Below are 26,952 nucleotides of genomic sequence, written 5' to 3'. Positions count from 1 at the left end.
GGAGGTGTCCTGGCTGTGATTGTGGAATGAGTACAAGCTAGGTACCTGGGTTTAGTTCTTCTCTTAATAACTGCCGCCCGGTGGACAGAGCCCCTCCCCCTTGTTTTTTTCCCCTGCTTGCCAACATGCTAAGCTTTTTGAGACAGGAACTGTTGTCAGGTGCCTACAATTTTCTTTTTTTTTTAAATTTTATTTATTTATGTATTTATTGGCTGCATTGGGTCTTCGTTGCTGCTCACGGGCTTCTCATTGCGGTGGCTTCTCGTTGCGGAGCACGGGCTCTAGGTGCGTGGGCTTCAGTAGTTGTGGGTCATGGGCTCAGCAGTTGTGGCTCGCGGGCTCTAGAGCGCAGGCTCAGTAGTTGTGGCTCATGGGCTAGTTGCTTAGTTGTGGGATCTTCCCAGACCAGGGCTCGAACCCGTGTCCCCTGCATTGGCAGGCGGATTCTTAACCACTGTGCCACCAGGGAAGCCCGGTGCGTACAGTTTTCACAGCTAGAAAAATACACTGTCTAGACTCATTCTCCAGCTTTCAAAGAAGACAGAGCAAACCTCTCCAAATGGATTAGAATCTCAGCCGGAGTTTTCTGAAGCTCGTGGTGTGGTGTCCAGAAGCAGCCTGGCTTCCCCTTCACGGTGCTGGTACGTCCTCATTCGCTCACTGATTGGACAGTTTCAGATGTGCCAATTAGCCGGGGTTGGGAGGATGCTAACGTGGGAGGAGGAGGGGTTTGGCAGTGCCATCGCTGATTGGTTTCCAGAGTGTAGACGTGGCCTTTTGGGGGATACAAGGTAAGAGGAAAGCTTTCAGTTCATTGCCTCTTTTCCTCTGCTCCCCTTTTAAGCAAAACAGGCAAACAACAGTTGCCTAAGCTCATATTTGGAATGTATTAATGAAAACCACGTTTTAGGATGTGTGCCGGGTCACTCACTGTATAGCCAGCCCAGCGTCCTGCGCCTTCTATCTCTATAAGACTGTGCAATGATCGTGCACATCGCAGCCTTATGGTGTGTATCTCGTTCATTTATACCAGTTTCTGAACTACTTGTGGATGAGCCTGACACTTTTTGGTCACTGACATAGTATCAGAAATGAAATGGAAGATGTACCTCTCTGTCTACAGTAATACAGAGAGATGAACAATACTAATATTGTTGAGAAGGGTTTTCAGCCACACAAGTTTGAAAACCGGAAATTATAATGGACCAGACTACTCCATTTCCTGAACAGTTTAGTTAAGAAATACTTTTACTACTACTACTAGTAATAATAGCACGTACTGTGTTCCAGGCACTTTATGAGTAATACGTAATCTTCACAGCCTCCCTGCAAGGAAGGAGTTTTTATCCTTAAAATTTTTTTAACAGTTGGCACAGAGAGGATAAGTATCTTGCCCAAGGATGCACAGCTAAGAATGGAAAGATCTGGGATTTGAGGCCAGGTCTTTTGAAGTCCAGATGTTTCCCCCTGTACCTCTGTCTATGTGTCCTGGCTAACGAAGATGTTGCTCTCATACAATTTGTTTAGGGGTCAAACTGGATAATCCAGGTTTCAGGGTGTAGTTTTTAATCTGAAGTATTTGGTATGACTAAATAATCAAATTAAGTAACTGTCAAATCCCTCTTTGTTCTAGGATTTACAGATTTAAATACAGTTAGAATAGATCTTTCCAAATGTTTTTTTTTAGCCTTTTGTGGTAGAACTAATTTTGGTGAGCAGCAGAGAACTCAGGGAACATTCAAGCAGGGAAATTGACACAGAATTTCAGAACATGCTCAGAATAAAGTCTTCTTTTCTGCAGGGAGTTGAGTAGCTGACAACTCAGGGAAACGTCAAATTGACTTTAACTTCATGTCCACTGCTTGGGCTTTATATTAGCACGTGTTTATTTCACCAGACACAGGCATTGAATTTCATTAAATCTGTCCATTTCAAGTCTTCTTGAACTTGAGATTTTCTTTAACATGTCACTGTGCTTTTCCTACCTAGTACAAGTACAAAGAATGTTGAAATTGGTTTAGGGAAAAAATTTGAAGATGTTGCATATTAGGAAATGGTTGTATTTAGGATCTCTTATGAACCAGTGTTATACTGAAATAGCCTTTTTATCTTTGCACGACAAATACAGTTAGGAATTATACTCTCAGAGCTAACATCATACTTAATGGTGAGAGAATGAAAGCTTTCCCCTCAGATCAGGAACAAGGCAAGGATGTTTGTTCTTGCCACTTCTACTTAACGTTGTACTGGAGGTTCTAGCCAGGACAGTTAGGCAAGAAAAAGAAATAAAAGGCATCCAGATTGTAAAGGAAGAGGTAAAACTGTCTTTATTTGCAGATGACATGATCTTGTAGAAGGCAAATCCTAAGGAATCCACTAAAAACCAATTAGAACCAATGTATGAGTTCACCACGGTTGTAGAATACAAGATCAGTATACAAAAATCAGTTTTATATCCACATTCTGGCAATAAACCATCTGAAAATGAAATTAAGAAACCAGTTCCATTTAGCATCAAAAAGAATAAAATAGGAATAAATTTACCAAAGAAGTGGAAGACTCATACGCTGCAAATTATAAAATACTAAAAGAAATTAACAAAGAAGACATAAATAAATGGAAAGACATTCTGTATTAATGGCTGGAAGACTTAATAGTGTTAATGTAGCAAAAGTCCCCCAATTTAAAAAAAAAATTATTTATTTGGCTGCATTGGGTCTTGGTGCGGCACGTGGGATCTTTTGTTGCGGTGCGCAGGCTTCTCTCTAGTTGTGGCGCACGGGCTGTAGAGCACTTGGGCTCAGTAGTTGTGGCACTCGGGCTTAGTTGCCCTGCAGCATGTGGGATCTTAGTTCCTCAACCAGGGATCGAACGTGCGTCCCCTGCATTGGAAGTCGGATTCTTTACCACTGGACCACCAGGGAAGTCCCCGAAGTCCCCAAATTTGCCTACAGATTCAATACAATACCTGTCAAAATCCCAGCTGCCCTTTGTGCAGAAATTGACAAGTTGATCCTAAAATTCATATGGAAATGCAAAGGAGCTAAAATAGCCAAAACAATCTTGAAAAAGAATGAAGTTGGAGTGTGCACATTTCTTGCTTTCAGAATTTACAACAAAACTACAATAATCAAGACAGTGTGGTACTGGCATAAAAACAGACATATTTGGATCAATGAACTAGAATTAAGAGTCCAGAAGTAAACCTTCACATTTACAGTCTATTGACTTTTGATAAGGGTGCTAAGACAATTTAATGGGGGAAAGAATAGTCTATTCAACAAATAATGTTGGGACAACTGGATATTTACATGCAAAAGAATGAATTTGGATTGTTACCTCATACTGTATAAAAAATTAGCTTAAAATGGATCCATGACCTAAATATCAGAGCTAAAACTATGTAAAACACTTAGAAAGAAACATAGGCATATATCTTCATGATTTGGAGTAAGCAGTGTTTTCTTAGGACCCTCAAAGCACAGGCAACAACAACAAAATAGATAAATTGCATTTCATCAAAACTAGAAACTTTTATGCTTCAAAGGACACCATCAAGACAGTGAAAAGACAACCCAAAGCATGGGAAATTTTTTTTGCAAATCTGGTAAGGAACTTCTGTCTAAAATATGTTTTAAAATATAACTCAATAATTAAGACAACTCAGTTAAAAATGGGCAAGGGATCTGAATAGACACCTCTCCAGAGAAGATATACAAATGGCCAATAAGCACATGAAAAGATGCTCAACATCATTAGCTATCAGGGAAATGCAAATCAAACCCACAATGAGATACTGCTTCACGCCCACTAGTATGACTATAATGAAAAGACAAATGACAACAAGTGTTGGCGAAGATGTGGAGAAATTGGGACCCTCCCACACTGCTGGTGGGAATGCAAAGTGGTGCAGCTTCTTTGGAAAACAGGATAGCAGTTCCTTAAAAGGTTAAGATAGAGTTGCCATATGAGCCAACAATTCCACTCTTAGATGTATATCCAAGAGAAATGAAAATATGTGTCTGCAGAAAAACTTGTACATGAATGTTCATAGCAGCATTATTCATAGTAGCCAAAAAGAGAAAATAACCTAAATGTTCATCAACTGATGAATGGGTAAACAAAATGTAGTATATGCATACAATGATATAATATTTGGCCATTTAAAAGGAATGAAGTATTGATATATGCTACAATAAGGTTGAACCTTGAAAACGTTAGGCTAAGTGAAAGAAGACAGTCACAAAAACACTGCATGTTGTATGATTCCATTTATGTGAAATGTCCAGAATAGCCCAATCTGTAGAGACAGAACGCAGATTAGTGGTTGCCTAGGACTAGGGGTGGGAGGGCTCGAGGGGATATGGAGAACGATTGCTACAGGGCATGGGATTTTTTGGGGGATGATGAAAAGGTTCTCAAATTGATTGTGGTGATCATCGTGCAATTCTGTAAGTATTCTAAAACCATTGGATTGTACACTTTAAGTTGGTGAACTGTGAATTATAGTTCAATAAAGATTTTACAAAAAAGAAATCTGTTTATCTATCTATCTATCTATCATCTATCCATCTATGCACTAGTATTTCCTGTAGTAATTGATTTCCTATAGTAAATGAGTTGGAAACAACTCATTTAATAATACAGAATTTACAAAATAAACCGTGGCACATTGATAGAATGCAACACACTGCAGACTTAACTCGTGATGCAGAATATCATTTAAGGGCGTGGGTGAAAGATATCCTGTTTAATGTGAAAAAGAAGCTATCAAGGAACACCCCAATTTTGTGGAAGAGCATTTGTAATTATATGCAGAGGGAGAGAGCTGGAAGTAGCTACGTCAGTTATAATGAGAGTACTCATCTTTGGGTGTGGAAATGACAAATAACTTTAATTTTCTTCTTCTTGCCTTGCTGTATTTCCTAGATTTTCTTTTTTTTTCTTTTTCTTTTTTGGCCATGCTGCACGGCATATGGGATCTTAGTTCCCCGATCAGGGGTCGAACCCGTACCCCTTGCATTGGAAGTGCGGAGTCTTAACCACTGGACCGCCAGGGAAGTCCCTCCTAGATTTTCTATGCTAATCAGATATTAGTTATCAGAAAAAGAAATTTTATGTCAACTTACAGATAATAGACTGGTTTAATACTTTAATGAAATAAGAAGGAACTAAGAAGATAACCTTACCCTCACATGTTTCATTTTACAATTATTACCATTCTCAGGATAATAATGTTCTTCCATATTATGATATATATACACATTATAGACATAATATATAATAGCTACCTTATTGAGAGCTTAGAAAATATATGTATAGATTGTAAGCTCTTTCTAAAAGTTACAGGCATTTATCTTACAATGTCATAATAATTGCTTAGTAAATTCCAGCTATATCTGTTGGAGGGTAAGTTCTAAAATATTTTATTCATTTAAAAAAAATTGGTCCATAAAACCATCTCTCTTTTGGAACTTCCCTGGCGGTTCTGTAGTTAAGACTCCACGCTTCCACTGCAGGGGGCGCGGGTTTGATCCCTGGTCCGGGAGCTAAGATCCTGCTTGCTGTGCCACGGGGGCCAAAAAAAAAAAACTCTCCTTTCACACCTGCCCCCCCTCACCCCGCCTCCGTTCCCATAACAAGTTGCTTTCATTGAGTGAGTGAGGCAATGGAGCCTCTTGTGGGAGAGGAGAAACCTCAGATATTTCTTTTTCTGTTTCTCCCTAGAGCGTCCCTCCTTTCTGGCACCTGCCACTTAGCCTCTCACCTGGGGCCAGTGCTCTGTGTGGCTGGAGCAGTGATTCTCAGGAGATGTGCACTCTCCAGTGATGTCTGTAGACAGTGGCTGCTTCACTGATACTTTGGGAGACTATTTTGGGGCACTGGGTTGTTTTCCCCTCCGCATTGACAGGAGACTTCTAAGCCCTCCTGGTGACAGTAGAATCTTACATGTGTCAGCCTTGAAACTTACAAGCTTTCTCACTTTCCACTTTTACCCCAGACTCCAGCTTCTAGGTCCTTTGTCTGCAAATAAATGGTGTCAAGTAAAACTGGGTAAAAGCAGAGGAGAAGAAAGCCCTGGGATGTTCTGGGGCGCCTTCTTTCCCCAGGAAACATTTTTGGCAGCCTCTGTGCTTGTGCTCTGCTGTGTGCCCTTCAGAGGCCCAAGGAAAGGGGCCAATCCGCTAACTGCAGAGGTTAAATGCAAAAATTAGAACACATCTCATCTAACGTGCCTCTTGAATTAATACACCGTGAAAACACACACACTTGCAAGGCTTCCGAGGGGGCATGTCAGCGGCTCTGGGATCGCCTAGGGCCAGAGGTTCCAACCATTTTTCAGATAAGCTGTGCCAACGCGGAGGTTTGTCTGCTGTGAAAAGAAGAACCTCACGCCTGAGGAAGCCCCAGGCTCTGGCATGAATGGAGTGTGTTTCCATGCTCCCTGGGTTCTCCCGAAAACTCTGTTGTTGGAGGAAAATGCATTATGAGGCCCGAGAAAGGTGAGGCTTGTGATGCAGTTGCCAAGATTTTCATTAAGTCTGCATGATTTTCATGCCAGGGAGACGTGGCTGCATTTCACCGAAGGGGCTTCTCGTCCGTGTGGTTTCCTTCTGCAGGATCTGGCTGAGGAGGCAAGATCATCTGGCTAGAGAAGGGGCTCTTTATTTGTTGGATCAGCTCCAGTGTGTGGTTCCGAAGCGAGCTGAGGCTTTGGATGGAAGGGGTGCTGCCACATGCGTGTTTCATATGTGTTTCATGCCGTGTCAGCCCTGGGTGTGTGCTTAGACCTCTAGCTACATTCTGGCTGCTGCTCTGGGGACAGGCTCTTTAGAATATGGAGAAATGTCCCGATACTGCTCCCCTGGGGAGGGTGTGGCCAGAAGTGCCTTCCTCAGGCTTCCCCGAGAGATGCTGAGAACGACAGCACGACCCGGCTTTGCCCGGTGCCACCAAGCAGCCGAGTGGCTTCGTCCACGCCCGAGTGGGAACGTGACCTAGTTACTGTGCCTCCCAGTGCATTGGCACGATAACCAGACCTCCCTTTCTCCTCTCCCCACATCAGGAATCATTCTGCTGAGCCTCTTGGAGGCTGGAGGGCCAGTTTTAGTAACATGCCCTTTCCTGGTTGGCTCCCGTCCAGTTATTTCGGGTGAGTGTTAATGGCCGTGAGTTTGAAAGTTTTATTTATAAGGAGACTGTCCTTCTTGACCCTGGTTTCCTTGTCAACTGTTATTCTGTCTCAAGCCCTTTCCTTCTTGGGGAAGAGGCTGAGAGCAAAGTGGTCACACAATCCGTGGCTTTGAATTGTTACCTGTGGTCTTCTGCTTCTTTTTGGGATGCCTTCCGTGTGGAGTTGGGCCAAGGGAAGGGGGTGAATTCAGCATCCGTATTGGTAGTAGATCTCCCAGAGCCCCAGCGAGTAGGCCACTTTTCTTGCAGGTGATTTTAACGCTGGTCGTGGGATGCACCCTGCTGCTGTGCACAGTGACTTGAACTTTGGGAGGTGCCTGGTGGTCCTGGATGAGATTTCATTTTGAGTCACAGGTGTAACCAATAGATTGTTCTGGCTTTCCTGGAGGAGCAAATACATAATGTTTATACTATATATGACATTTTATAAAGCACTTGTCCCCTGTGGCCTGTCCATTTTCAAAGCTGATGCAGAATTTTTATAGTCCTCCTTCTGGTGATTTGCACCAAGGGGCTGAAAAACAAAACAAAAGGGGCTGAAGTGGTTCAGAGCCTCTGTTTTACTCCCCAGTGGAAGGGATTTCTCCAATAAGTAGAATTCTAGAGCTGGAAGGGACTTGACATAGATACAGCTTAATCCCATGTTTTGTAGAGGAAAATAAAAACCCGGCACAGAAAAACGAAGCCTGTTGCCCAGGACCACACAACTAGTCAGGGATAGAACAGGTCCCAATATGCAAGAGTGCATTGGGCTAAGAGGGCAAGGCCAGGGCAAGCACAGCCTCCGGAAGTGCTTCTGAAGACTCATGTATTTCCAGTCTCTTGGTCCCCTGACACTCAGGTTACCTGAGAGCAAGAGCATCTGGTCCAATGTGTAAGTGACACATGAGGAAACAGAAGCCCAGAGAGGTTGAGTGACCTGCCCAAGGTCACACAGCTAGTGAGCTGCTGATCCTGGTCTGAAATGTGGGTCCAGCTTTGCCCACCGGGTGTCCTTCCAACCCATAGATTCAGAATGTACTGTGTACGTGACTATGGAATGCTGTCTTACGTAGTCTTGACCTTATGAATTAAATTGATGGGGTTCAGTTGGGGGTCACTAATGGGCTCAAAATCTGACACCGAGTTGCGGGGGGGGTGGTTCAAGGTCAGTTTTGGCTACCTCCAGAGTGGGTGTGTTGAGCCGTCATTCTCTTCTGCTAAGAATGCGGAAGCCCTGTTCTCAGCTGTGGTGTGTTGGAACCTCAGTCTTTTTGATCATAGTGGGTATAGGGGGAAGATTTAACTTCTGTTCTAAGTCACATTTCTGCCGAGATTCTTGTTATTCTCAGTACAAAATCCAATACATGAACTTAAAGCCTTTGGGGGCCCTGGGGACAAGTTGTAGGTTTGCTTTCCCCTGAATCAATTGGAATCACTATGTAAATGAACTTTCCAGAGGATTGTCTTTGGGAATTCCTAAAGCAGTCTTAGGGTTGGTAACACATATAAAGAAAATGCATCAAGCAATTCATCTTAGAAGCTTATTTTCTATTCAGGGTTTCCACAGGAAGGCAGTTTCACCCCAGCTGGGATCACCGGTTGCTTTCATATTTTTAATTCTTTTGCCAGTTTTCCAGATGCCTTTGGAAATTCATGCTGTTTTTTTTTTTTCATTCCATTCTGAGTACTGAATATTTTCCCGTCACTACTTAAACCAGCATGAATAAAATATTCCTTTTCAGGATGATGATTTTCAAATGTTTTTTTAAAGAAAAATAAAACACCCCAGTTGGTTAAATTGGTGAGGTCTGTTAAAATGTCCTCACATTGCCAGTGGGTGTATTTGGGAACAGGAATTCTGTCCTTCTATAGGCCACACAGTGTCAGGCACAGTGCATTCTGGTAGTAGGGTCCATGAAGGAACCAGTAGAAAATAAGCAAATGTGAATGAATGGAATTGAGTCATTCAAGACTCAGAATTGAGTGTCTCCCTCAGAACCATCTGGATATCTATACTAAATTTATGGGATGGTTGCTGTCATTGACAACGATATAGATAAAAATGGGGGAATGATTAAAAATAATAGAAAGATCTTAAATTTTGTATACGTTGTTAGGGAGTGTTCTAATTTCATTCTTTTACATGTAGCTGTCCAGTTTTCCCAACACCATTTATTGAAGAGACTATCTTTTCTCCATTGTATATTCTTACCTCCTTTATCAGAGATAAGGTGACTATATGTGCATGGGTTTATCTCTGGGGTTTCTATCCTGTTCCATTGATCTATGTTTCTGTTTTTGTGCCGGTACCATACTGTCTTGATTACTGTAGCTTTGTAGTGTAGTCTGAAGTCAGGGAGCCTGATTCCTCCAGCTCCGTTTTTCTTTCTCAAGATTGCTTTGGCTATTCGGCGTCTTTTTTGTTTCCATACAAATTGTGAAATTTTTTGTTCTAGTTCTGGGAAAAATGCCATTGGTAGTTTGAGAGGGATTGCATTGAATCTGTAGATTGCTTTGGGTAGTATAGTCATTTTCACAATGCTGATTCTTCCAATCCAAGAACATGGTATATCTCTCCATCTGTTTGTATCATCTTTAATTTCTTTCATCAGTGTCTTATAGTTTTCTGCATACAGATCTTTTGTCTCCTTAGGTAGGTTTATTCCTAGGTATTTTATTCTTTTTGTTGCAGTGGTAAATGGGAGTGTTTCCTTAATTTCTCTTAGGCAGAACACTCTATGACATAAATCACAGCAAGATCCTTTTTGACCCACCTCCTAGAGAAATGCAAATAAAAACAAAAATAAACAAATAGGACCTAATAAAACTTAAAAGGTTTTGCACAGCAAAGGAAACCATAAACAAGACGAAAAGACAACCCTCAGAATGGGAGAAATTATTTGTAAACGAAGCAACTGACAAAGGATTAATCTCCAAAATAAACAAGCAGCTCATGCAGCTCAGTATGAAAAAAACAAACAACCCAATCCAAAAATGGGCAGAAGACTTAAATAGACATTTCTCCAAAGAAGATATACAGATTGCCAACAAACACATGAAACGATGTTGAACATCACTAATCATTAGAGAAATGCAGATCAAAACTACAATGAGGTATCACCCCACACCAGTCAGAATGGCCATCATCAAAAAATCTACAGACAATAAATGCTGGAGAGGGTGTGGAGAAAAGGGAACCCTCTTGCACTGTTGGTGGGAATGTAAATTGATACAGCCACTATGGAGAACAGTATGGAGGTTGCTTAAAAAACTAAAAATAGAACTACCATACGACTCAGTGATCCCACTACTGGGCATATACCCTGAGAAAACCATAATTCAAAAAGAGTCATGTACCACAATGTTCATTGCAGCTCTATTTACAATAGCCAAGGCATGGAAGCAACCTAAATGTTCATGGACAGATGAATGGAGAAAGAAGATGTGGCACATATATACAATGGAATATTACTCAGCCATAAAAAGAAACAAAATTGAGTTATTTGTAGTGAGGTGGATGGACCTAGAGACTGTCATACAGAGAGTGAAGTAAGAAAGAGAAAAATACTGTATGCTAACACACATATATGGAATCTTAAAAAAAAAAAAAAGGTTTTGAAGAACCTAGGGACAGGAGAGGAATAAAGAGGCAGACGTAGAGAATGGACTTGAGGACATGCGGTGGGGGAAGGGTAAGCTGGGACGAAGTGAGAGAGTGGCATGGACATATATACACTACCAAATGTAAAATAGATAGCTAGTGGGAAGCAGCCGCATAGCACAGGGAGATCAGCTTGATGCTTTGTGACCACCTAGAGGGGTGGGATAGGGAGGGTGGGAGGGAGACGCAAGAGGGAGGAGATATGGGGATATATGTACACGTATAGCTGATTCACTTTGTTATACAGCAGCAACTAACACACCATTGTAAAGCAATTATACTCCAATAAAGATGTTAAAAAAAAGACATAAAAAATTTTAGAAAGAGCAAGTAGAAAATAGTCCACCTATTCATCCATTCAGTACATTTTTGTTTAGCTCTCACTACGCGTCAGGCCTTGTGCTTGTTCCTTTGAGAAAGACAAAAATACTGCACTCAGGGAACTTAACATTGTTAGTAGGAAGAAAACTTATAAGCCTAAATTACTGCAATAAAATTTAGAGAAGTAATAAATTTCATGAGAGAGGGAAGGTGAGGAGAATTTAAACCAAGAATTTTTCTATATATTATGCCCACTTCTCCTCCTCACCATGGTGAGATTGGTTCAGGCATTTTTAGTTTTCTGACCCAGTGGTGTTCACCTAGTAAGTGGCAGAGCTGGGATTCAAACTCCTGACAGGACACTCCTCTGCCTTCCCTGTAGATACATGAAAGCTGTGTCACTTCAGAAATGGAGACATTAATTCCATCTGTGGGGGAGAAGAGGGAGGTCGTGTTAAAGCATGAGCCAGTCCTTGAAGACTGGGGGGATGTCCAGCTTTGGAGGCGGGTACCACAGGCAGGTCAAACATGCCAGGCCGGAAGCACCACTGTGGGAGATGGTAGGGTTGGCATAAAGGGTGGGGCTCAGGTGGGCATGAAGGACGCATGAAGGAACCAGTAGGAAGTAAGATTAGAAAGGTAGGTAAGGGTAGAGTATTCTTGGTCATAGGTTCTTCCCTTTCATCACTTTAAATATATCATGCCACTCCCTTCTGGCCTGCAGAGTTTCTGCTGAGAAATTAGATGATAGTCCTATGGAGATTCCCTTGTATGTTATTTGTCGCTTTTCCCTTGTTGCTTTTAGTATTTTCTTTCTGTCTTTAATTTTTGTCAATTCCATTACTATGTATCTTGGCATGTTCCTCCTTGGGTTCATCCTGTGTGGGACTCTCTGCGCTTCCTGGACTTGGGTGACTGTTTTCTTTCCCATGTCAGGGAAGTTTTCAGCTGTTATCTCTTCAAATATTTTCTCAGGCTCCTTCCCTCCCTCTTCTTCTCGGACCCCTGTAATGCGAATGTTGGTGCATTTGACATTGTCCCAAAAGTCTCTTAAACTGTCCTCATTTCTTTTCATTCTTTGGTGGGGGGAGGGATCAATTAGGAGGTTGGAATTAACATATATACACTACTGTATATAAAATAGATAATCAGTGAGGACCTACGGTTTAGCACAAGGCACTATACTCAATATTTTGTAATAACCTATAAGGGAAAAGAATCTGAAAAATATATATGTATATATGTATAACTGAGTCACTGTGCTGTACACCTGAAACTAACACGACAGTGTAAATCAACCATAGGGGTAGGTAAGGGGTCCGATCATGATGTGTCTTGAGTTCTAGGCTAAAATGTTTATAATTTTAGCTGGTGATACAAGCAATTAGAATATCCAGGATGTGGTGATAGAAGCTACTAGAATATAACATTCTAATATTAGAATATGAGGAACCGACCTCAGTGTCTGGGGCGTAGGGGGGTTGGGAGGCAGGCACAGGGGTCCCAACGAGGCGGGCCTGAGTTAGTGATGAGGTGCACAGCGGGGGACACAGGTGAGAGAGCTGTTTCACCTGGGAACTCGGAGCAGCAGGGCTGGGTTTTGGCGCTGCCTCAGGGGAGCTCCCCATCCTAGCACAGTGCCCCTCCGATTTGACTCGGGTGTAGTTTGTAGCTGCTTCCTGATGGCGGCTAGAACAGTTCTGTATTTGCATTTGAACACCTAGTGCTTGGTGCCACATTTCATTCACGAAGTGCTTTACAAAAACCCGTTTACTCTTCGTGACTACCCTATAAAGTGGACTATTATTATTCTTCCCATTTTACAGATGAGAGAATGAAGGCGGCTCTGGGATCTGTATTCTTAACCATTACACGAAGCCTAACCCTCCCTTTGGTGTTCATAGTACAATGGAGATTCAAATTTTAGTGTATTTCCCTGAATTGCGACTCTTTTCTCATGCTAAAAGAAAATGATGGTAGTGTCCATTGTTACATAATCTGCACGGTGGAAGCACCTAGAATGAGAGGATATTGGAGTGAGAAAGACCAGATAGGTTATGTGCTAACTGAATTTGGGTCCAGCCTTTTCAACGTGTGGGTGGGAGAGGAGATGGGGGGCGGGCAGCGGTTTACAAGAGCCGTCAGGGCAGGGCTGGGATTCCGGGCTCTGACATCTAGTGCACCGAGAAACGCTCTATTATGTTTGGGGAAACTTCCTGAAGAATAGTTCTTCCATAGCCCGCAGACCAGGGCTGCTTAAACAGGCGTCCAGAGTGGGCTTTCCGGGCGGGGAATGCTGGTGGCGGCACTGGAGCCCCGGGGGCTGTGCGACCTGGCAGGGGGACCCTCTCCTCCTTGCCGCCGTCCTCCGTACTTTACTCCGTGTCCTCCTCGTCTTCCTCCATTCCTCTTGGAATGAAAACTTCGGGAACTGTTGCCCAAATTGTTCTTTTTCTGATGAGTGCGGTTGAGGTTTTGTCAATATCAGGGCTTGCGTCCAGTGACAGTGTGTTCAAATTCTGGTTCCTCTAGGGTTTCCAGAAGGGTCTCCCACTTAATCTCCTCTTTACTATCTGTGAAAAAAGCATCCTTCTATCAGAGAACATTCCTTTCCTTACGGCCCCCCCCGACCCCCCGCCATGGAGCAGGGGCTGTGCGAACAGAGTTTTCTCTTGCGTTGGTCTCTTATTATCTCTCCTTCTGAGCTAGGCCTCAGCTGAGCAGACCCTTGAAGTGAGCTTAAACAAGCACTAAAAATCTTGCTTGAGTTCGGAGCCGGAGTTGTGTTCCTTGCTGCGTTGCTGGTTCCTGTGGGCTGTGCCCAGCCTTCTCCGTCCACAGCTGTTGCCGGCTTGGTTCTGTAGTTCAAGGCCACAGAGGCTGCCCGCCGGCCCTGTCCACGGGGTGGGCTGCGTGCCTGCCTCGCGCCGTCCCTGAGGTTCGCATTTTTAACGCGTGTCACCCCCAGGAATTGAATTATGGGCCCAGGAAGAAGCAGGTTTTGTGCAGCATCTCTGCGTTTGGCCCTCAGCTGTGTTTGTATGGTGGTGAACCAGTTTCTGTCTCATCTCAGATGTGCCCCGTCGGCTGACCGGGCTCATCTGCCGCCGTCGGTAATCTCAGTTTTAATTAATCTTTCAAAGAAACAGATTAAGCTGATTGCTTCACAAGCTGAGTTTTGGTGTACGTACCTTTCAGCTGCCTTCCAGAAGTGATTAAAAGAAGAATTTTTTAGGAGCTTGGACGCCCAGTTAAGATTATTTTTGGATCTTGTCTCAATGGTTTATTTCCATCTTGTGCCTGTTTTTAACTGAAGAACTGGAAATGAGGAGAGGGGCTGGTTTTCGTCTCCTCTGGATGTTCTTAGCTTTCGGACGTCCTGTCATGATCTTAGCTCCTGTCTGCCTGATTGGCCATCTCCCAAGGAACCTTTCCAAGGTAGCCAATCCTATCCCCAGCACTGAAGCCATACCTGTGTCGGTTTCTTGGGATGCCTCTAGTCCTGCCTTCTCTTCAGTCTCAAGCTTCTGCAAATAAAACCATCTACTCCTGACCCACCCAAGCCAAGGTGCTTGACCATTGCACCCAGGGTCTAACTCTAGCACTGGATTTTTTTTTTTTTTTAGGATGAAATAGTCAGTCCATCTATCTATCTATCTTTCTATCTATCTATCTATCTATCTATCTATCTATCTACCTGCCTACCTACCTACCTACCTACCTATCTATTTTGGCCGCCCCTCGTGACTTGCAGGATCTTAGTTCCCTGACCAGAGATCGAACCCATGCCCCCTGCAGTGGAAGCGTGGAGTCCTAACCACTGGACCGCCAGGGAATTCCCCTAGCACTGGGTTTAATAGACGGTATTGCAAAAGGTTGTCTCCTGGTCGATGAACCCCCTAGGGTGTCCTCCTTGAGGGCAGGTGTTGTTTCTGCCATCTCTGGGTCCCCAGGGCCTGGGATAGCACCTGCCAGCCCGAGATGTTCAGTGAGGGTTTTTTGAATGAGTGGATCTCGTTTAAGTATATGGAAACGTTGACAGAGGAGGCTAAGTATTGCTCAGAGTCAAGGTAGAAAAATGTTGGCCTGCAGATATGTTTTGTTTGGCCTGCACACTGTTTAAAAAATTTCCAAACCAGTATTTTTAAAAAAGATCAATTGTACATAGAAAATCCAGATTTCCAGCTTCTCTTGCAAAATGTTAAGACCCAGACTACGCTGGAACTGAGGGGCGAGCTTCCTTTGGAGGGGCCTGTACTCTGCCTTTTGCCCCCCTAATCCCTAAAATAATTTGGTAAAGCCATCTACCCCCTCACACACTTTGACTTGATAGCGAAGATTTTTCATCATAATTTAAGAGTTTCATTAGTTTAAATTAGGAGTTTGGGATTAACAGGTATACACTACTATATAGAAAATAGGTAAACAACAAGGACCTACTGTATAGCACAGGGAACTCTACTCAATATCTTGTAATAACCTCTAATGGAGAAGAATCTGAAAAAGAATGCATATATATGTATAACTGAATCACTTTGCTGTATACCTGAAACTAACACAACATTGTAAATGAACTATACTTTAATAAAAAAAATGGTTAAAAAAAGAGTTTCAAAGGATGTTATATCCAGCTTATTGTAAATATTGACATCTTGAAATAAAACGGTTACATCATTCTTTTAAATAGAACCAGAGGGATCTAAATGGAGACGATACCTATCATCATCCACGTAAAAAATGCTTAAAAAGACTCCTCTTTAACCACTGGAATTTCTACCTCATTCTCTTTTCATTTTTGAATTCATATCCTATTCCCACAGAATGATATCCTTGGGTATAATATTTGTCCTTGCAAAAAAATATGTCTATATATGTCAGTTAAATTTCCCGTGGCTATAAGGGTCTATAAAAAAGTTTCTGTATTTAGTTACTATGATTGATTACTATTATACATTTGAATGAAATATTAATATATTACAGATTTTGATAAATATATTAAAAGGAAAAGGTAAAGTTTACTTGGAAATATATCTCCTACTGAAATGCTTGCAGGTCTTTGTTTTTTGTTTCTTTTTTTTTTTTTTTTATAAATTTATTTATTAATTGATTGATTTTTGGGTGTGTTGGGTCTTCGTTTCTGTGCGAGGGCTTTCTCTAGTTGTGGCGAGCGGGGGCCACTCTTCATCGCGGTGCGCGGGCCTCTCACTATCGCGGCCTCTCTTGTTGTGGAGCACGGGGTCCAGACGCGCAGGCTCAGTAGTTGTGGCTCACGGGCCTAGTTGCTCCGCAGCATGTGGGATCTTCCCGGACCAGGGCTCGAACCCGTGTCCCCTGCATTGGCAGGCAGATTCTCAACCACTGCGCCACCAGGGAAGCCCGTTTTTTGTTTCTTTTGCAGTTGTTTTCTGTATCCAGGGATGGATGTTGCTTATTGCTGGAATAAGAAGGCTCAGTATTAGCTCCTTCCTGTTTTTGTGTTTTAACAGGTGTCAGCACAGAGAAGTCATATATAACTAAGTAGGTAGATGGGATCAGGGGTTATGTTATATGTTATAGCAGCCCTGCATCTTGGGGGGACCTCTTTCTGAGTTACACGTCAGGTTATTACTCTGCTGCATTCATAGTTAGCTGTTGTCACTAGCGTCTTCGTTTTCAGCAGGTAGAGGATTGGAATTGGCTGGGGGTGGGGAGGGTGCTGTCCGACTGTCCACGTGTGTCTCTTTGAGGCTCTGGTGTGAGGCAGTGGGAGGTACCCCCAAGTACACTCAGGAGGATGCAAGCTGAGGGTTGGCGCTGTAGCTCCCCGAGATCAGGAACCACACCGGCAGGGAGGGGCTCAGTTCTGTCGGGTCCTCCCCCAACATCCAGCCTAGTCTCAGTAACGTTTGAAGTGTAACACAGACAACAGCCGGTGCTTGTCATACCCAGATTCTGTGTCTGCGAATTCATTGATTCACTCAAATGTATTTGAATCCCCAAGCAACACCTGAGACGCCTCTGTGACCGTTCAAGGCCATGAGCAGAGCAGTGAGAAATTTGCGTTGCCTGCTGTACGTGTTCCTGGGGCAGGTGGGACAAGGCGAGGCTCTGCCGTGGGTCTGGCTCTCAGTGTAACACGGGTCCCTTTCGTGGTCCTTCTAAGGCTGTGTTCTTCACATTCTTGTGCCTTTTGTCAGTGACTTTGCTGTTCAAAATGGTGCCCAGGGGACTTCCCTGGTGGTCCAGCGGTTAAGACTCCGTGCTCCCAATGCAGGGGGCCTGGGTTCAAGCCCTGGTCAGGGAACCATAAGTTTGTTTTCTACATCTGTAACTCTGTTTCTGTTTTGTAAATAAGTTCATTTGTACCCTTTTTTTAGATCCCACATATACGCGATATCATATGACGTTTATCTTTCTCTGTCTGACCTACTTCACACAAGATAGTCTTTTAAAGCGGTTCCCTGACATGTGTGGCATCTGCTAGCCGGTCTTTAGAGTTCACCCAAAGCAGAAGTGTTCTAATGATGGGAAATGGCTTTGCTGTTTAAACTTAACTCTGAACCTATTGCTTCGAACTTAAAGTCTGAGAGTCAGACAGAGGCTGAGTGAGGGGAACAGCATCTGAGCTACTCTTTTATTATTTGACTAAAGTTTCTGTCACTGGAGGAATAAAAGACTTGAGAAAAGAAGCCTGGAGTTTGGAAGCTGCACCGACCTCCTGATTTACACTCAGAACCATCATTTAGCCTCTGATGTTACATGGCTTCCACTATTTTTTTTTTTTAAGTAGCTGCGAGTCCCACAACCACTAATCCCTACTAAATAGTACATAAAAAGTAATTGTCATGGTTTTGAGACATTTATATTCTGAGGAGCCGAGTGTATTTTAAGATGTGACTTGATCCTTCTGGAATCCCCATTTGAGAGCTTGGCGTTTGAGTGGAGGGAGACTCACAGCCTTTACCCAGAGTGTGACGTGGGCACTCAGGAGTCCTTATCTAATTCTCTCCTCTTTCTGGGACAAATCACTGGTCCAAGGGATCCTTTCTGTGCCCCACCGACTCCTCTTTATAGAATGTTTTATTTTACTTTATTTATTTTTAAAATAAAATTTATTTACTTATTTGTTTATGTTTGGCTGCATTGGGTCTTCGTTGCTGCGCGCAGGCTTTCTCTAGTTGTAGTGAGTGGAGGCTACTCTTTGTTGCAGTGCGTGGGCTTCTCATTGCGGTGGCTTCTCTTGTTGCAGACCTTGGGCTCTAGGTGCGTGGGCTTCAGTAGTTGTGGCATGTGGGCTCAATAGTTGTGGCGGGGCTTCCCTGGTGGCGCAGTGGTTGAGAATCTGCCTGCCAATGCAGGGGACACGGGTTCGAGCCCTGATCTGGGAAGATCCCACATGCCGCGGAGCAACTAAGCCCGTGAGCCACAACTACTGAGCCTGCGCTCTAGAGCCTGTGCTCCGCAACAGGAGAGGCCGCGATAATGAGAGGCCCACGCACCGCAATGGAGAGTGGCCCCCACTTGCCGCAACTAGAGAAAGCCCTCGCACACAAACGAAGACCCAACACAGCCATAAAAATAAAAAATAAATAAATAATTAAAAAAAAAATAGTTGTGGCGCATGGGCTTAGTTGCTCCGCGGCATGTGGCATCTTCTTGGACCAGGGTTCAAACCCGTGTTCTCTGCACTGGCAGGCGGATTCCTAACCACTGCACCACCAGGGAAGCCCTATAGAATGTTTTATAAGCTCAAATCAGATTCCAAGTCTGATCCCCCCAATACATTATAAAGCCATGCATGCTGTTTTCATTCATATTTATGGAATCAGCAGATACGGCTGAGCTCCTGCTTTGTGCCTGGGCCTATGCTGGGTGCTGGGGGTACAAAGACAGCCAGCGCTCAGCCCTGGGGTCAAGGAGTCCACTCTCCGCTGGGGAGAAGCATCTGTATCATAGCCTGGAGAGGCTGGTAGGGGAGGTTCCTGAGCTGAGCTCGGGGGGGGGGGGCCTCAGAGTTTGCCTGGGAGCATCAGGGAAGGCTTCACAGAGGAGGTGGGGCTAGGTTTGAGGCTTGAAGGACAGGTAGGAGTTTACCAGCTCAGCAAGGGAGAGAGGGCTTCAAGGCAGATGGCCCTGCTGTGGTCCTAAGGTCCAGAGGATGAAAGGGCATGGGCTCTAGTTTGGGGGTGCAGGCAAGAATAAGAGGAGTGATGAGAGAGGAGGCTGGAAAGGGACTTAGGGCTTTGGTTTCAAGGACTTCTGGTGCCGCACTGAGTAGTTTGGACTTTATCCTGAGGGTGGGAGAATTGAAGGGGAAACGTGATCAGCCTTTGTGTGTGTTTGAAAGACCACTTTGGAGAGAAAGTTGGGAAGTTGAAGACGGGCATCAGGGAGACCAGTTAAATTGCCCATGGACTCATGGGCGGGGGAACTGGGGGAGAGGGAAGTGCCCTAACTGGCAGGGGGCGTGGAGAGATGGGAGTGAACAGAAGATGTGCTGAGGTAGTCAAGTCTAATTCTTTGGATTTCGGAGCCTCAGTCAAGGAGAGAAGGACTAAGAGGTTTCATGCTTGGGCAGTTGGGTAAAAGATGGTGCCCTCTACTGAGGACACACAGGAGAGGTCTGTGGGGGAAAGGTAGTGAGCAGAATTGCACGGACCATGAGACCCCAGAGTGGAGTGATCCATTACACAGGTGAGTAGATTCATCATTACGGCATCAGTTCAGCTCCAGGAGTTATAGCCCGGCAGCCAGGTTTTGTGTTTTCTTGTTTGTGTTGTTGGCACGGTGTTGCCTGCATTATCTACATAAGGAATTTATGTTGATCTGTTTGTTAGCAGAAAAAGAGCACAGAGCAAAATGTGTGAAGTTACCTGGGAGGAAAGAAAAATCTCTACTGGTGTGGTCTGAACACCAACGTGGGCACGTGAAACCAGATGCAAGGGAGGCTGTGGGCTGGTTTTGGAAAGTGACTTAGGACAAGCTGTCCCCTCCGGGCCATTCTTTGTTCACCTCTGCCCTGTGGAATTGCACAGTGGCTCAGAACACTGGTTCTGGTTTCAGGTGGACCTAGTTCATCCCTCCCTTGGGCAGGTCCCTGCTCTGTGCCTAAACATCTTTCCTGCCTAATGATGATATGATGATAATGATAATGAGCTGCTTTATTTGTGCAGATTAAACGAGCTAATTGATGGCGTTTCTTAGCCCATTTCTTGGCACAGTGAGTCCTGAAAAAACTCATATCTTGAAATAATTACCAAAACAGATCTTACGGAGTGACTGTAAATTCACAAACATAAACCTGGGGATCAGGATTGATTTTCTAAAAGATTTAATCTCCATTTATGCAAGGATGCACCGTAGAATTTCTATAGAAAACCTTCTTATTAGTGCATTTAAGAATACCTGATTTGCAAAAATTCCATGTGCTTTAAAATCATAGTCTATTATTAATCATGCTTAAATTATGATAAACTGTGTTATATAATGCACTGAACGTTTACTTTCTTCCCCCCAACATTGTCTCAACTGCTACTCCGTCACAGGACTCCCTCACAGTGGGGCAACACTGTGGTCCCGACTCTACTGTGACAGTGTGGAGGCCAGGGGGCTCCAAGGACATCACTCAGGTGACAGCACCGGGGCCTTTTCTTTTGAAAAAAAGGATCAAAGAGAAAAAAATGAGCATCTAGTTTCTTGAGCTTTCTGAAGAGAAAGCAACTGGGGAAGAAACCGCTAATCGAGCAAATCCAGATGGTTCCTTAACATTTCAGAGAATATACAGTTGCATCTAATTCGGTTTGGAAATATCACACCCCTTATAAATAAATATGCCCTTAATTAATTGAAAAGATATAAACGAGTGTAGGGACGCTAAGAGAGAGAGCTGTTTGTTATTGTTAATTATATAGTGGACGGGGCTGCCCTGAGCATGGATTACTCTTGGTATGAAGAACTTCCTGTGAAAATTAGAACCGTAGGATCATGGAGCAGAAGGGATCTTAAAGATCAACTTTTTCATCACAAGGACCAAGGATACTGTATTTTTGAGGCACTCATTCATTGCCTGTGTGTTTTTGTTAATATAGGACAGACCTAGTTGCCAGCTTCTCCCGGTGCTGTCACCATGGCCACTGCACACTGAGTTGACATAATCTTAGGCCAAAGCAAATATGTTTTAGCCTGTGCCATCATAGTGTGGGTAATATGTGGTTTCTGCTGGGACTTTTGAAATACTGAATATAACCCTGGTGTCCCCATCACTCCCTTTGGGGACATCCACAGCCATCTCCCGTCCAGTCGGCTCATTTCACAAACCTCATTAGTGTAAGTCACTTGCCTAGGGTCAGAAGCATAGGGGCTTTGGAAGGTAATACACTGTATCCAGTGCAGATAGAGTGCCAAGAAAACCGTGGGACTAATCGCTGATGTTCTTTGTAGAAAACACCATGATAGAGTTGTAGTACACACCATTTTTTTTAATCATAATATACACCATCTTTATGTTCCGTTGGAAGGCAGGCAGTAAACCAGCGGCACAGCTCAACTGTTTGCTTAGAATGTTTTGCATATTGACTCACATGCCCACCATCCTAAGCAGCTATCTTAAAAAAGTAGTCAGTTTGTCAGATCGTACACAGAATAATTAACACCTGTAATTGTCTTGCTCTGCAAGTATGTACCGTGTGCCCTAACCCCCAGTAGGACCTCATTCACGGAGACCCCCATACGTTTGGAATGCCCAGTGGTAACCAGCAGGGGCAGGCTGGTATCTACGAAAGAGGAATTTGCTGAGCACACAGACAGCATCAACACAAGTGTGGTCACGGTGTTTAACCACTTAGCTTTAGCATTTGCACATGTAATTAAATGTTTATGACAAGTAATTCTTACCAGGACCGACAGGACTCCTGCCTAGCAGTACTTTGCCAGCCCTTTGAAGTTGTTTGTGAATTTCAAAGCATTTGAAGTGCATTTCTGTATGGATGTCTTAAGATCAGCGGGGAGAGTGCAGGTGAAAGTATATGACTTGTGTGCCCCAGTGCTGATGCTTTGCCTGTTGTTGACACAGTGCTGGCACACAGGAGCCGCTCAGCGCTCATTTGTCAAATGGATAATTGTATGGGAATACATCAGTGACACTGGGATTGTTGGGAAAAATAACGCATAGTGTTTTTCAACGGGGCTCTGCTGGTTCTGTGGCCAAGATGACTCTTCCTAGCTGAGCCCTGTCCAGGGCATCCCCGGATGTTCAGCATCCCTGACCTCCATCCCTGGTTAGGGACCACCACTTCTCCCCAAACACCAAAATCAATTCCAGATACTAGAAAGTTAAATGTAAAAAAGAAATAAGAACATAAGAAATAATAAGAAAATATAAATTAATATCTGACAGGATTTTAAAAAATTGAGTTCTCTGCAGAATCATGCTTTCTGACTCTACCTGGGCCTCCTCCGTTGCCTAGCAAGTCCTCCTCTCCAGTTGTCTGTTTGATTTTCTCATGGGCTCTTCCACCCCTTTCCCATGCTGTTCTTGATTTTCTCTGTCTCTTTACAGAGGAGATAGAGGCCCATCAAAGTGACTTGTGGCAACTGCACTTCTCCAAAGCCCAGAATCCCTCCTTTCTTTGTAAGGAAGACTCCTGAGGGGGCCTCACTGCCCTAGCTTGCTGCTTCTTCAACCCTCCCCCCACCTCTAGTATTTTCCATTTTATTTTCTCCTCTGTCTCTTTCCACTTTGCCTCTAAACCTTCTCAGGTGTCCCGAAATTCTAAAATAAATCTTTAACATCCATCTTCCTGTACCACCATCTACTAGCCTACTTTGGTCCTTATGTTCATGGCTAAACCACTCAATAAATTCTCCTTAACCTGCTGGAAAGAGCATGGGTCCTACAGTCAGCAGCCCAGAGCACAATCCAGCCTCTTTGACACGCCGAGCCTGATGAGTATAATGGGGATAAAGATGCCTTCCCTGTAAGGAAAGATCCCCACGAGAGATGGACCTAAAATGCAGACAGGACCCTATTGTGGTCCAGCTTGGAATCCCTCAGAAGCTTGCCATTGCCAGTGGGAGAGAACCTCCCTTCCCCTCCCTCCAGCTTCAAATTTTAGTCCCACTGGGCTGTTTATGGAAAGCATCCCCATTCCCGCCTCCTCCCCCAGCCCTTTCTGCTTTGCTGTTTCCCACATGGGTCTTTTCTGTCTGGCTGTCTGCTTTCCAGATCCCTCCTTCCACCCCATGGGTGACTCCAGCTCATGATTTCACAGTAGCCCCTTCTTCTGGAAGGTTCCCAGAGACCCCTCCCCCACTCCATCTCTGCACTTGCACATTGTCCTACAGGCTTCCGCACTAGACGGTGAACCTCCTGAAGGCAGGGAGGAGGCTGCTTCGGGACCTGTGGACAGCTTGGCCAAGGGATGGCCGGTTGAATGAATATCCATTCAGGGAGACGGTGGATCCAATGCCACCAGTTCTAGCTGTGCTAGAAGTTGACAAACATCATCCCGATAGGTGATGTTCTTGAATGTTTTACAGTGGTTCATGGTCTAAGTGCCAAGCATATCTTCTGGGGGAAATAAAAACAGGTCCTTTCCCCAGGGACATAGTTTGCTGGCTCTCATTTTCTCATGCCCCATCTGAAACACCACAACCACTGATCCAGGTATGCACATGGCGCAGTCAACTGCCTTTGCTCGAGAAGATGTTTGAACCGAGGAGAGGTGCCTTCTCAGATCTCTCTTCTGAGAACTGTTTCTATCCAGTGCAGACTGGGCACTCAGGTTCGGGTGGGTGGGGCAGGTGGTGATGTGGCAAAGCGTTGGTGACTCAGGAGCTCAGAAATGTAAGCAGCTGCCCTTTCTCAACTTGGACATCACATAGTGCATGGTCCAGTGGTGTTCTCAGTCATTGGTACTTTCCTGTGCTCATCCTTTTTAAGTAAAACAGGTATTTTTTCTCTTTTATGATTTTTGTCTCATTCTTGCTCATTCCATTACTTACTTACTTACTTTGTTTACTTATTCTATAAATGTGAGGCATCAAGCTAGGTGCTGGGGAGTCAAAGGCACGGTCCCTGTCTCCATGTATTTGGTCCCTACACTCATGGGGAGGAGGGGAAATGGGACGTAGGCTATGAATGTGTACAAAGAAATAAAACAGCTACACCTTGTGATGAGTGCTGTGATAGAAAATAAGGGGAAAGAAGAGGGAATACTCTTTTAGATAGGGTGGTCAGGAAGCTCTCTTGTGTTACTTGAAATCTTTAAAAAAAAAACAGCTTCATTGAGACCATATAAATTGATACAGATTCAGAGACCATACAACTCACCCGTGTAAACTATACCATTCAATGGTTTTTGGTATATTATATCAATAATCCTCTTTATTTATCTTATCTTTTTTTTTTAATTAATTAATTTATTTATTTATGGCTGTGTTGGGTCTTCGTTTCTGTGCGAGGGCTTTCTCTAGTTGTGGCAAGCGGGGGCCGCTCTTCATCGCAGTGCGCGGGCCTCTCACTATCGCGGCCTCTCTTGTTGCGGAGCACAGGCTCCAGACGCGCAGGCTCAGTAATTGTGGCTCACGGGCCCAGTTGCTCCGCGGCATGTGGGATCTTCCCAGACCAGGGCTCGAACCCGTGTCCCCTGCATTGGCAGGCAGATTCTCAACCACTGCACCACCAGGGAAGCCCTATCTTATCTTTTTTTAAGATTTATTATTTATTTATTTATTTTATTTTTGGCTGCATCGGGTCTTAGTTGTGGCACATGGGATCTTTGTTGAAGCATGCCAGATCTTTTGTTGCGGTGCATGGGCTCTTCATTGTTGGGGGCTTCTCTCTAGTTGTGCCGTGCGGGTTTTCTCTTCGCTAGTTGTGGTGTGAGGGCTCTGCATCCCCTGCACTGGAAGGCGGATTCTTTACCACTGGACCACCAGGGAAGTCCCTCAATAATCCTCTTTAAATTGTGGATGATATATGAGTATATGTGTGGTTAATATACATCATAAAGTTTGCCATTTTAACCATTTCTTTTTTCATTTAAACCAATTTTAATTGTACATCAGTGGAATTAATTGCATCCACAACGTCAAGCAACCATCACTACTACCTGTTTCGAAAACTCTTTCGTTATCCCAAATGGAAACTCTGTAACCATTAAGCAACAACAACATTGCCGCACCCTGCAGCCCTTGGAACCTCTAATCTATTTTCTGTCTCTACAAATTTGCCTGTTCTAGGTTCCTCATATAAGTGGGATGATACAATATTTGTCCTTTTGTGACTGGCTTCTTTCATTTAGGATAAGGTTCTCACGTTTCATCCGTATGGTAGCACGTGTCAGAGCTTCTCCTTTTTTATGGCTGAATATTGTTGCATTGTATGGATATACCACATTTCATTTATCCAGGTCACTTGAAATCTTGGTATATGTTGTTTCTTTTCTTTTTTAATAAATTTATTTATTTATTTTTGGCTGTGTTGGGTCTTTGCTGCTGTGCGCTGTCTTTCTCTAGTTGAAGTGAGCAGGGGCTACTCTTTGTTGCGGTGTGCCGTCTTCTCATGGCGGTGGCTTCTCTTGTTGTGGAGCTCGGGCTCTAGGTGCACGGGCTTCAGTAGTTGTGGCACGTGGGCTCAGTAGTTATGGCTCATGGGCTCTAGAGCACAGGCTCAGTAGTTGTGGCGCGTGGGCTCTAGAGCGCAGGCTCAGTAGTTGTGGTGCACGGGCTTAGTTGCTCCGCGGCATGTGGGATCTTCCTGGACCAGGGCTTGAACCCGTGTCCCCTGCATTGGTAGGCGGATTCTTAAACACCGCGCCACAAGGGTAGTCCCAATGCTGTTTATTTTCTTAGGGCTTCCCCATAATTCTTGTCAGATTAATTTGCCGTATTATTAGTAAATATTTCTTCTTTTTTTAAAATTTAATTTAATTTAATTTATTTATTTATCTATTTATTTTTGGCTGTGTTGGGTCTTCGTTTCCATGCGAGGGCTTTCTCTAGTTGCGGCGAGCGGGGGCCACTCTTCATCGCGGTGCGTGGGCCTCTCACTGTCGCGGCCTCTCTTATTGCAGAGCACAAGTTCCAGACGACCAGGCTCAGTAGTTGTGGCTCACGGGCCTAGTTGCTCCACGGCATGTGGGATCTTCCCAGACCAGGGCCTGAACCCGCGTCCCCTGCATTGGCAGGCAGATTCTCAACCACTGCGCCACCAGGGAAGCCCTAGTAAATATTTCTTGATTGACTTTACTAACAATTTCCAACCAGATGATGGTGGTGACAAGTCAGCAATGCCATTTCCTGGTATGTGTGAAACTACATGCATTTTCTTGATACGTGTATATTTTTCTGTCTCTCATAAGTGAGGTCATCCAGTTGGTAAACGTGTCTGAGTAAGATACTCTGGGGCAGGGGTGGAATCGCAAGAACTTGGAGCAGTTTTGCCCTGCCCCCTGCCCCAAAAGTGTTTAAAGGAAAAGCCAGTTTCTTTGAAGCTTAATATTGTCCTGATTTACAATCTGCTCAAAATAGACTTGTATCTGACTCTTTGTAATAAATGTGTCTCGAAAGGCTGAAGAAACACATAGAAAAAAAAAAAAAAAAACTTCTCTGGAAGGCTGCTCCCTAGAGAAAGTGAATTGATAAATCTTTTTGTTGCTGGTTTCACAAGTCAAAGGAGGACACGTGGAGTGTGATAAGGCAGTGGGGCAAATATATAACACGTTTGATAACAGATATTAGTTCTCTCTGAGCTGGAATGACACGCATTTTAATAGGTGACCAGAAGCAAGGCAATTCTAGACCTTAGGGACAGC

At 44.0% G+C, this 26,952-nt stretch overlaps 1 protein-coding gene across 1 annotated transcript in view; it reads left to right on the top strand.

The window, feature by feature from the left end:
- Positions 1 to 513: 513 nt before the first annotated feature.
- CAMK1D (calcium/calmodulin dependent protein kinase ID) overlaps positions 514 to 26,952 on the top strand; it is a 389,771-nt gene continuing 363,332 nt past the window's right edge. Inside the window, exon 1 of the mRNA XM_036841516.1 lies at positions 514 to 641. The gene's annotated coding sequence lies outside the window, so the exon portion shown is untranslated. The remainder of the gene's footprint in view (positions 642 to 26,952) is intronic.

The sequence above is a fragment of the Balaenoptera musculus genome, chromosome 2 (genome assembly GCF_009873245.2).
Source record: "Balaenoptera musculus isolate JJ_BM4_2016_0621 chromosome 2, mBalMus1.pri.v3, whole genome shotgun sequence".
Classification (NCBI taxonomy): Eukaryota; Metazoa; Chordata; class Mammalia; order Artiodactyla; family Balaenopteridae; genus Balaenoptera; species Balaenoptera musculus.
Note: the sequence above shows the minus strand (reverse complement) of the source record. Positions and strands in the feature narration are given on the sequence as shown.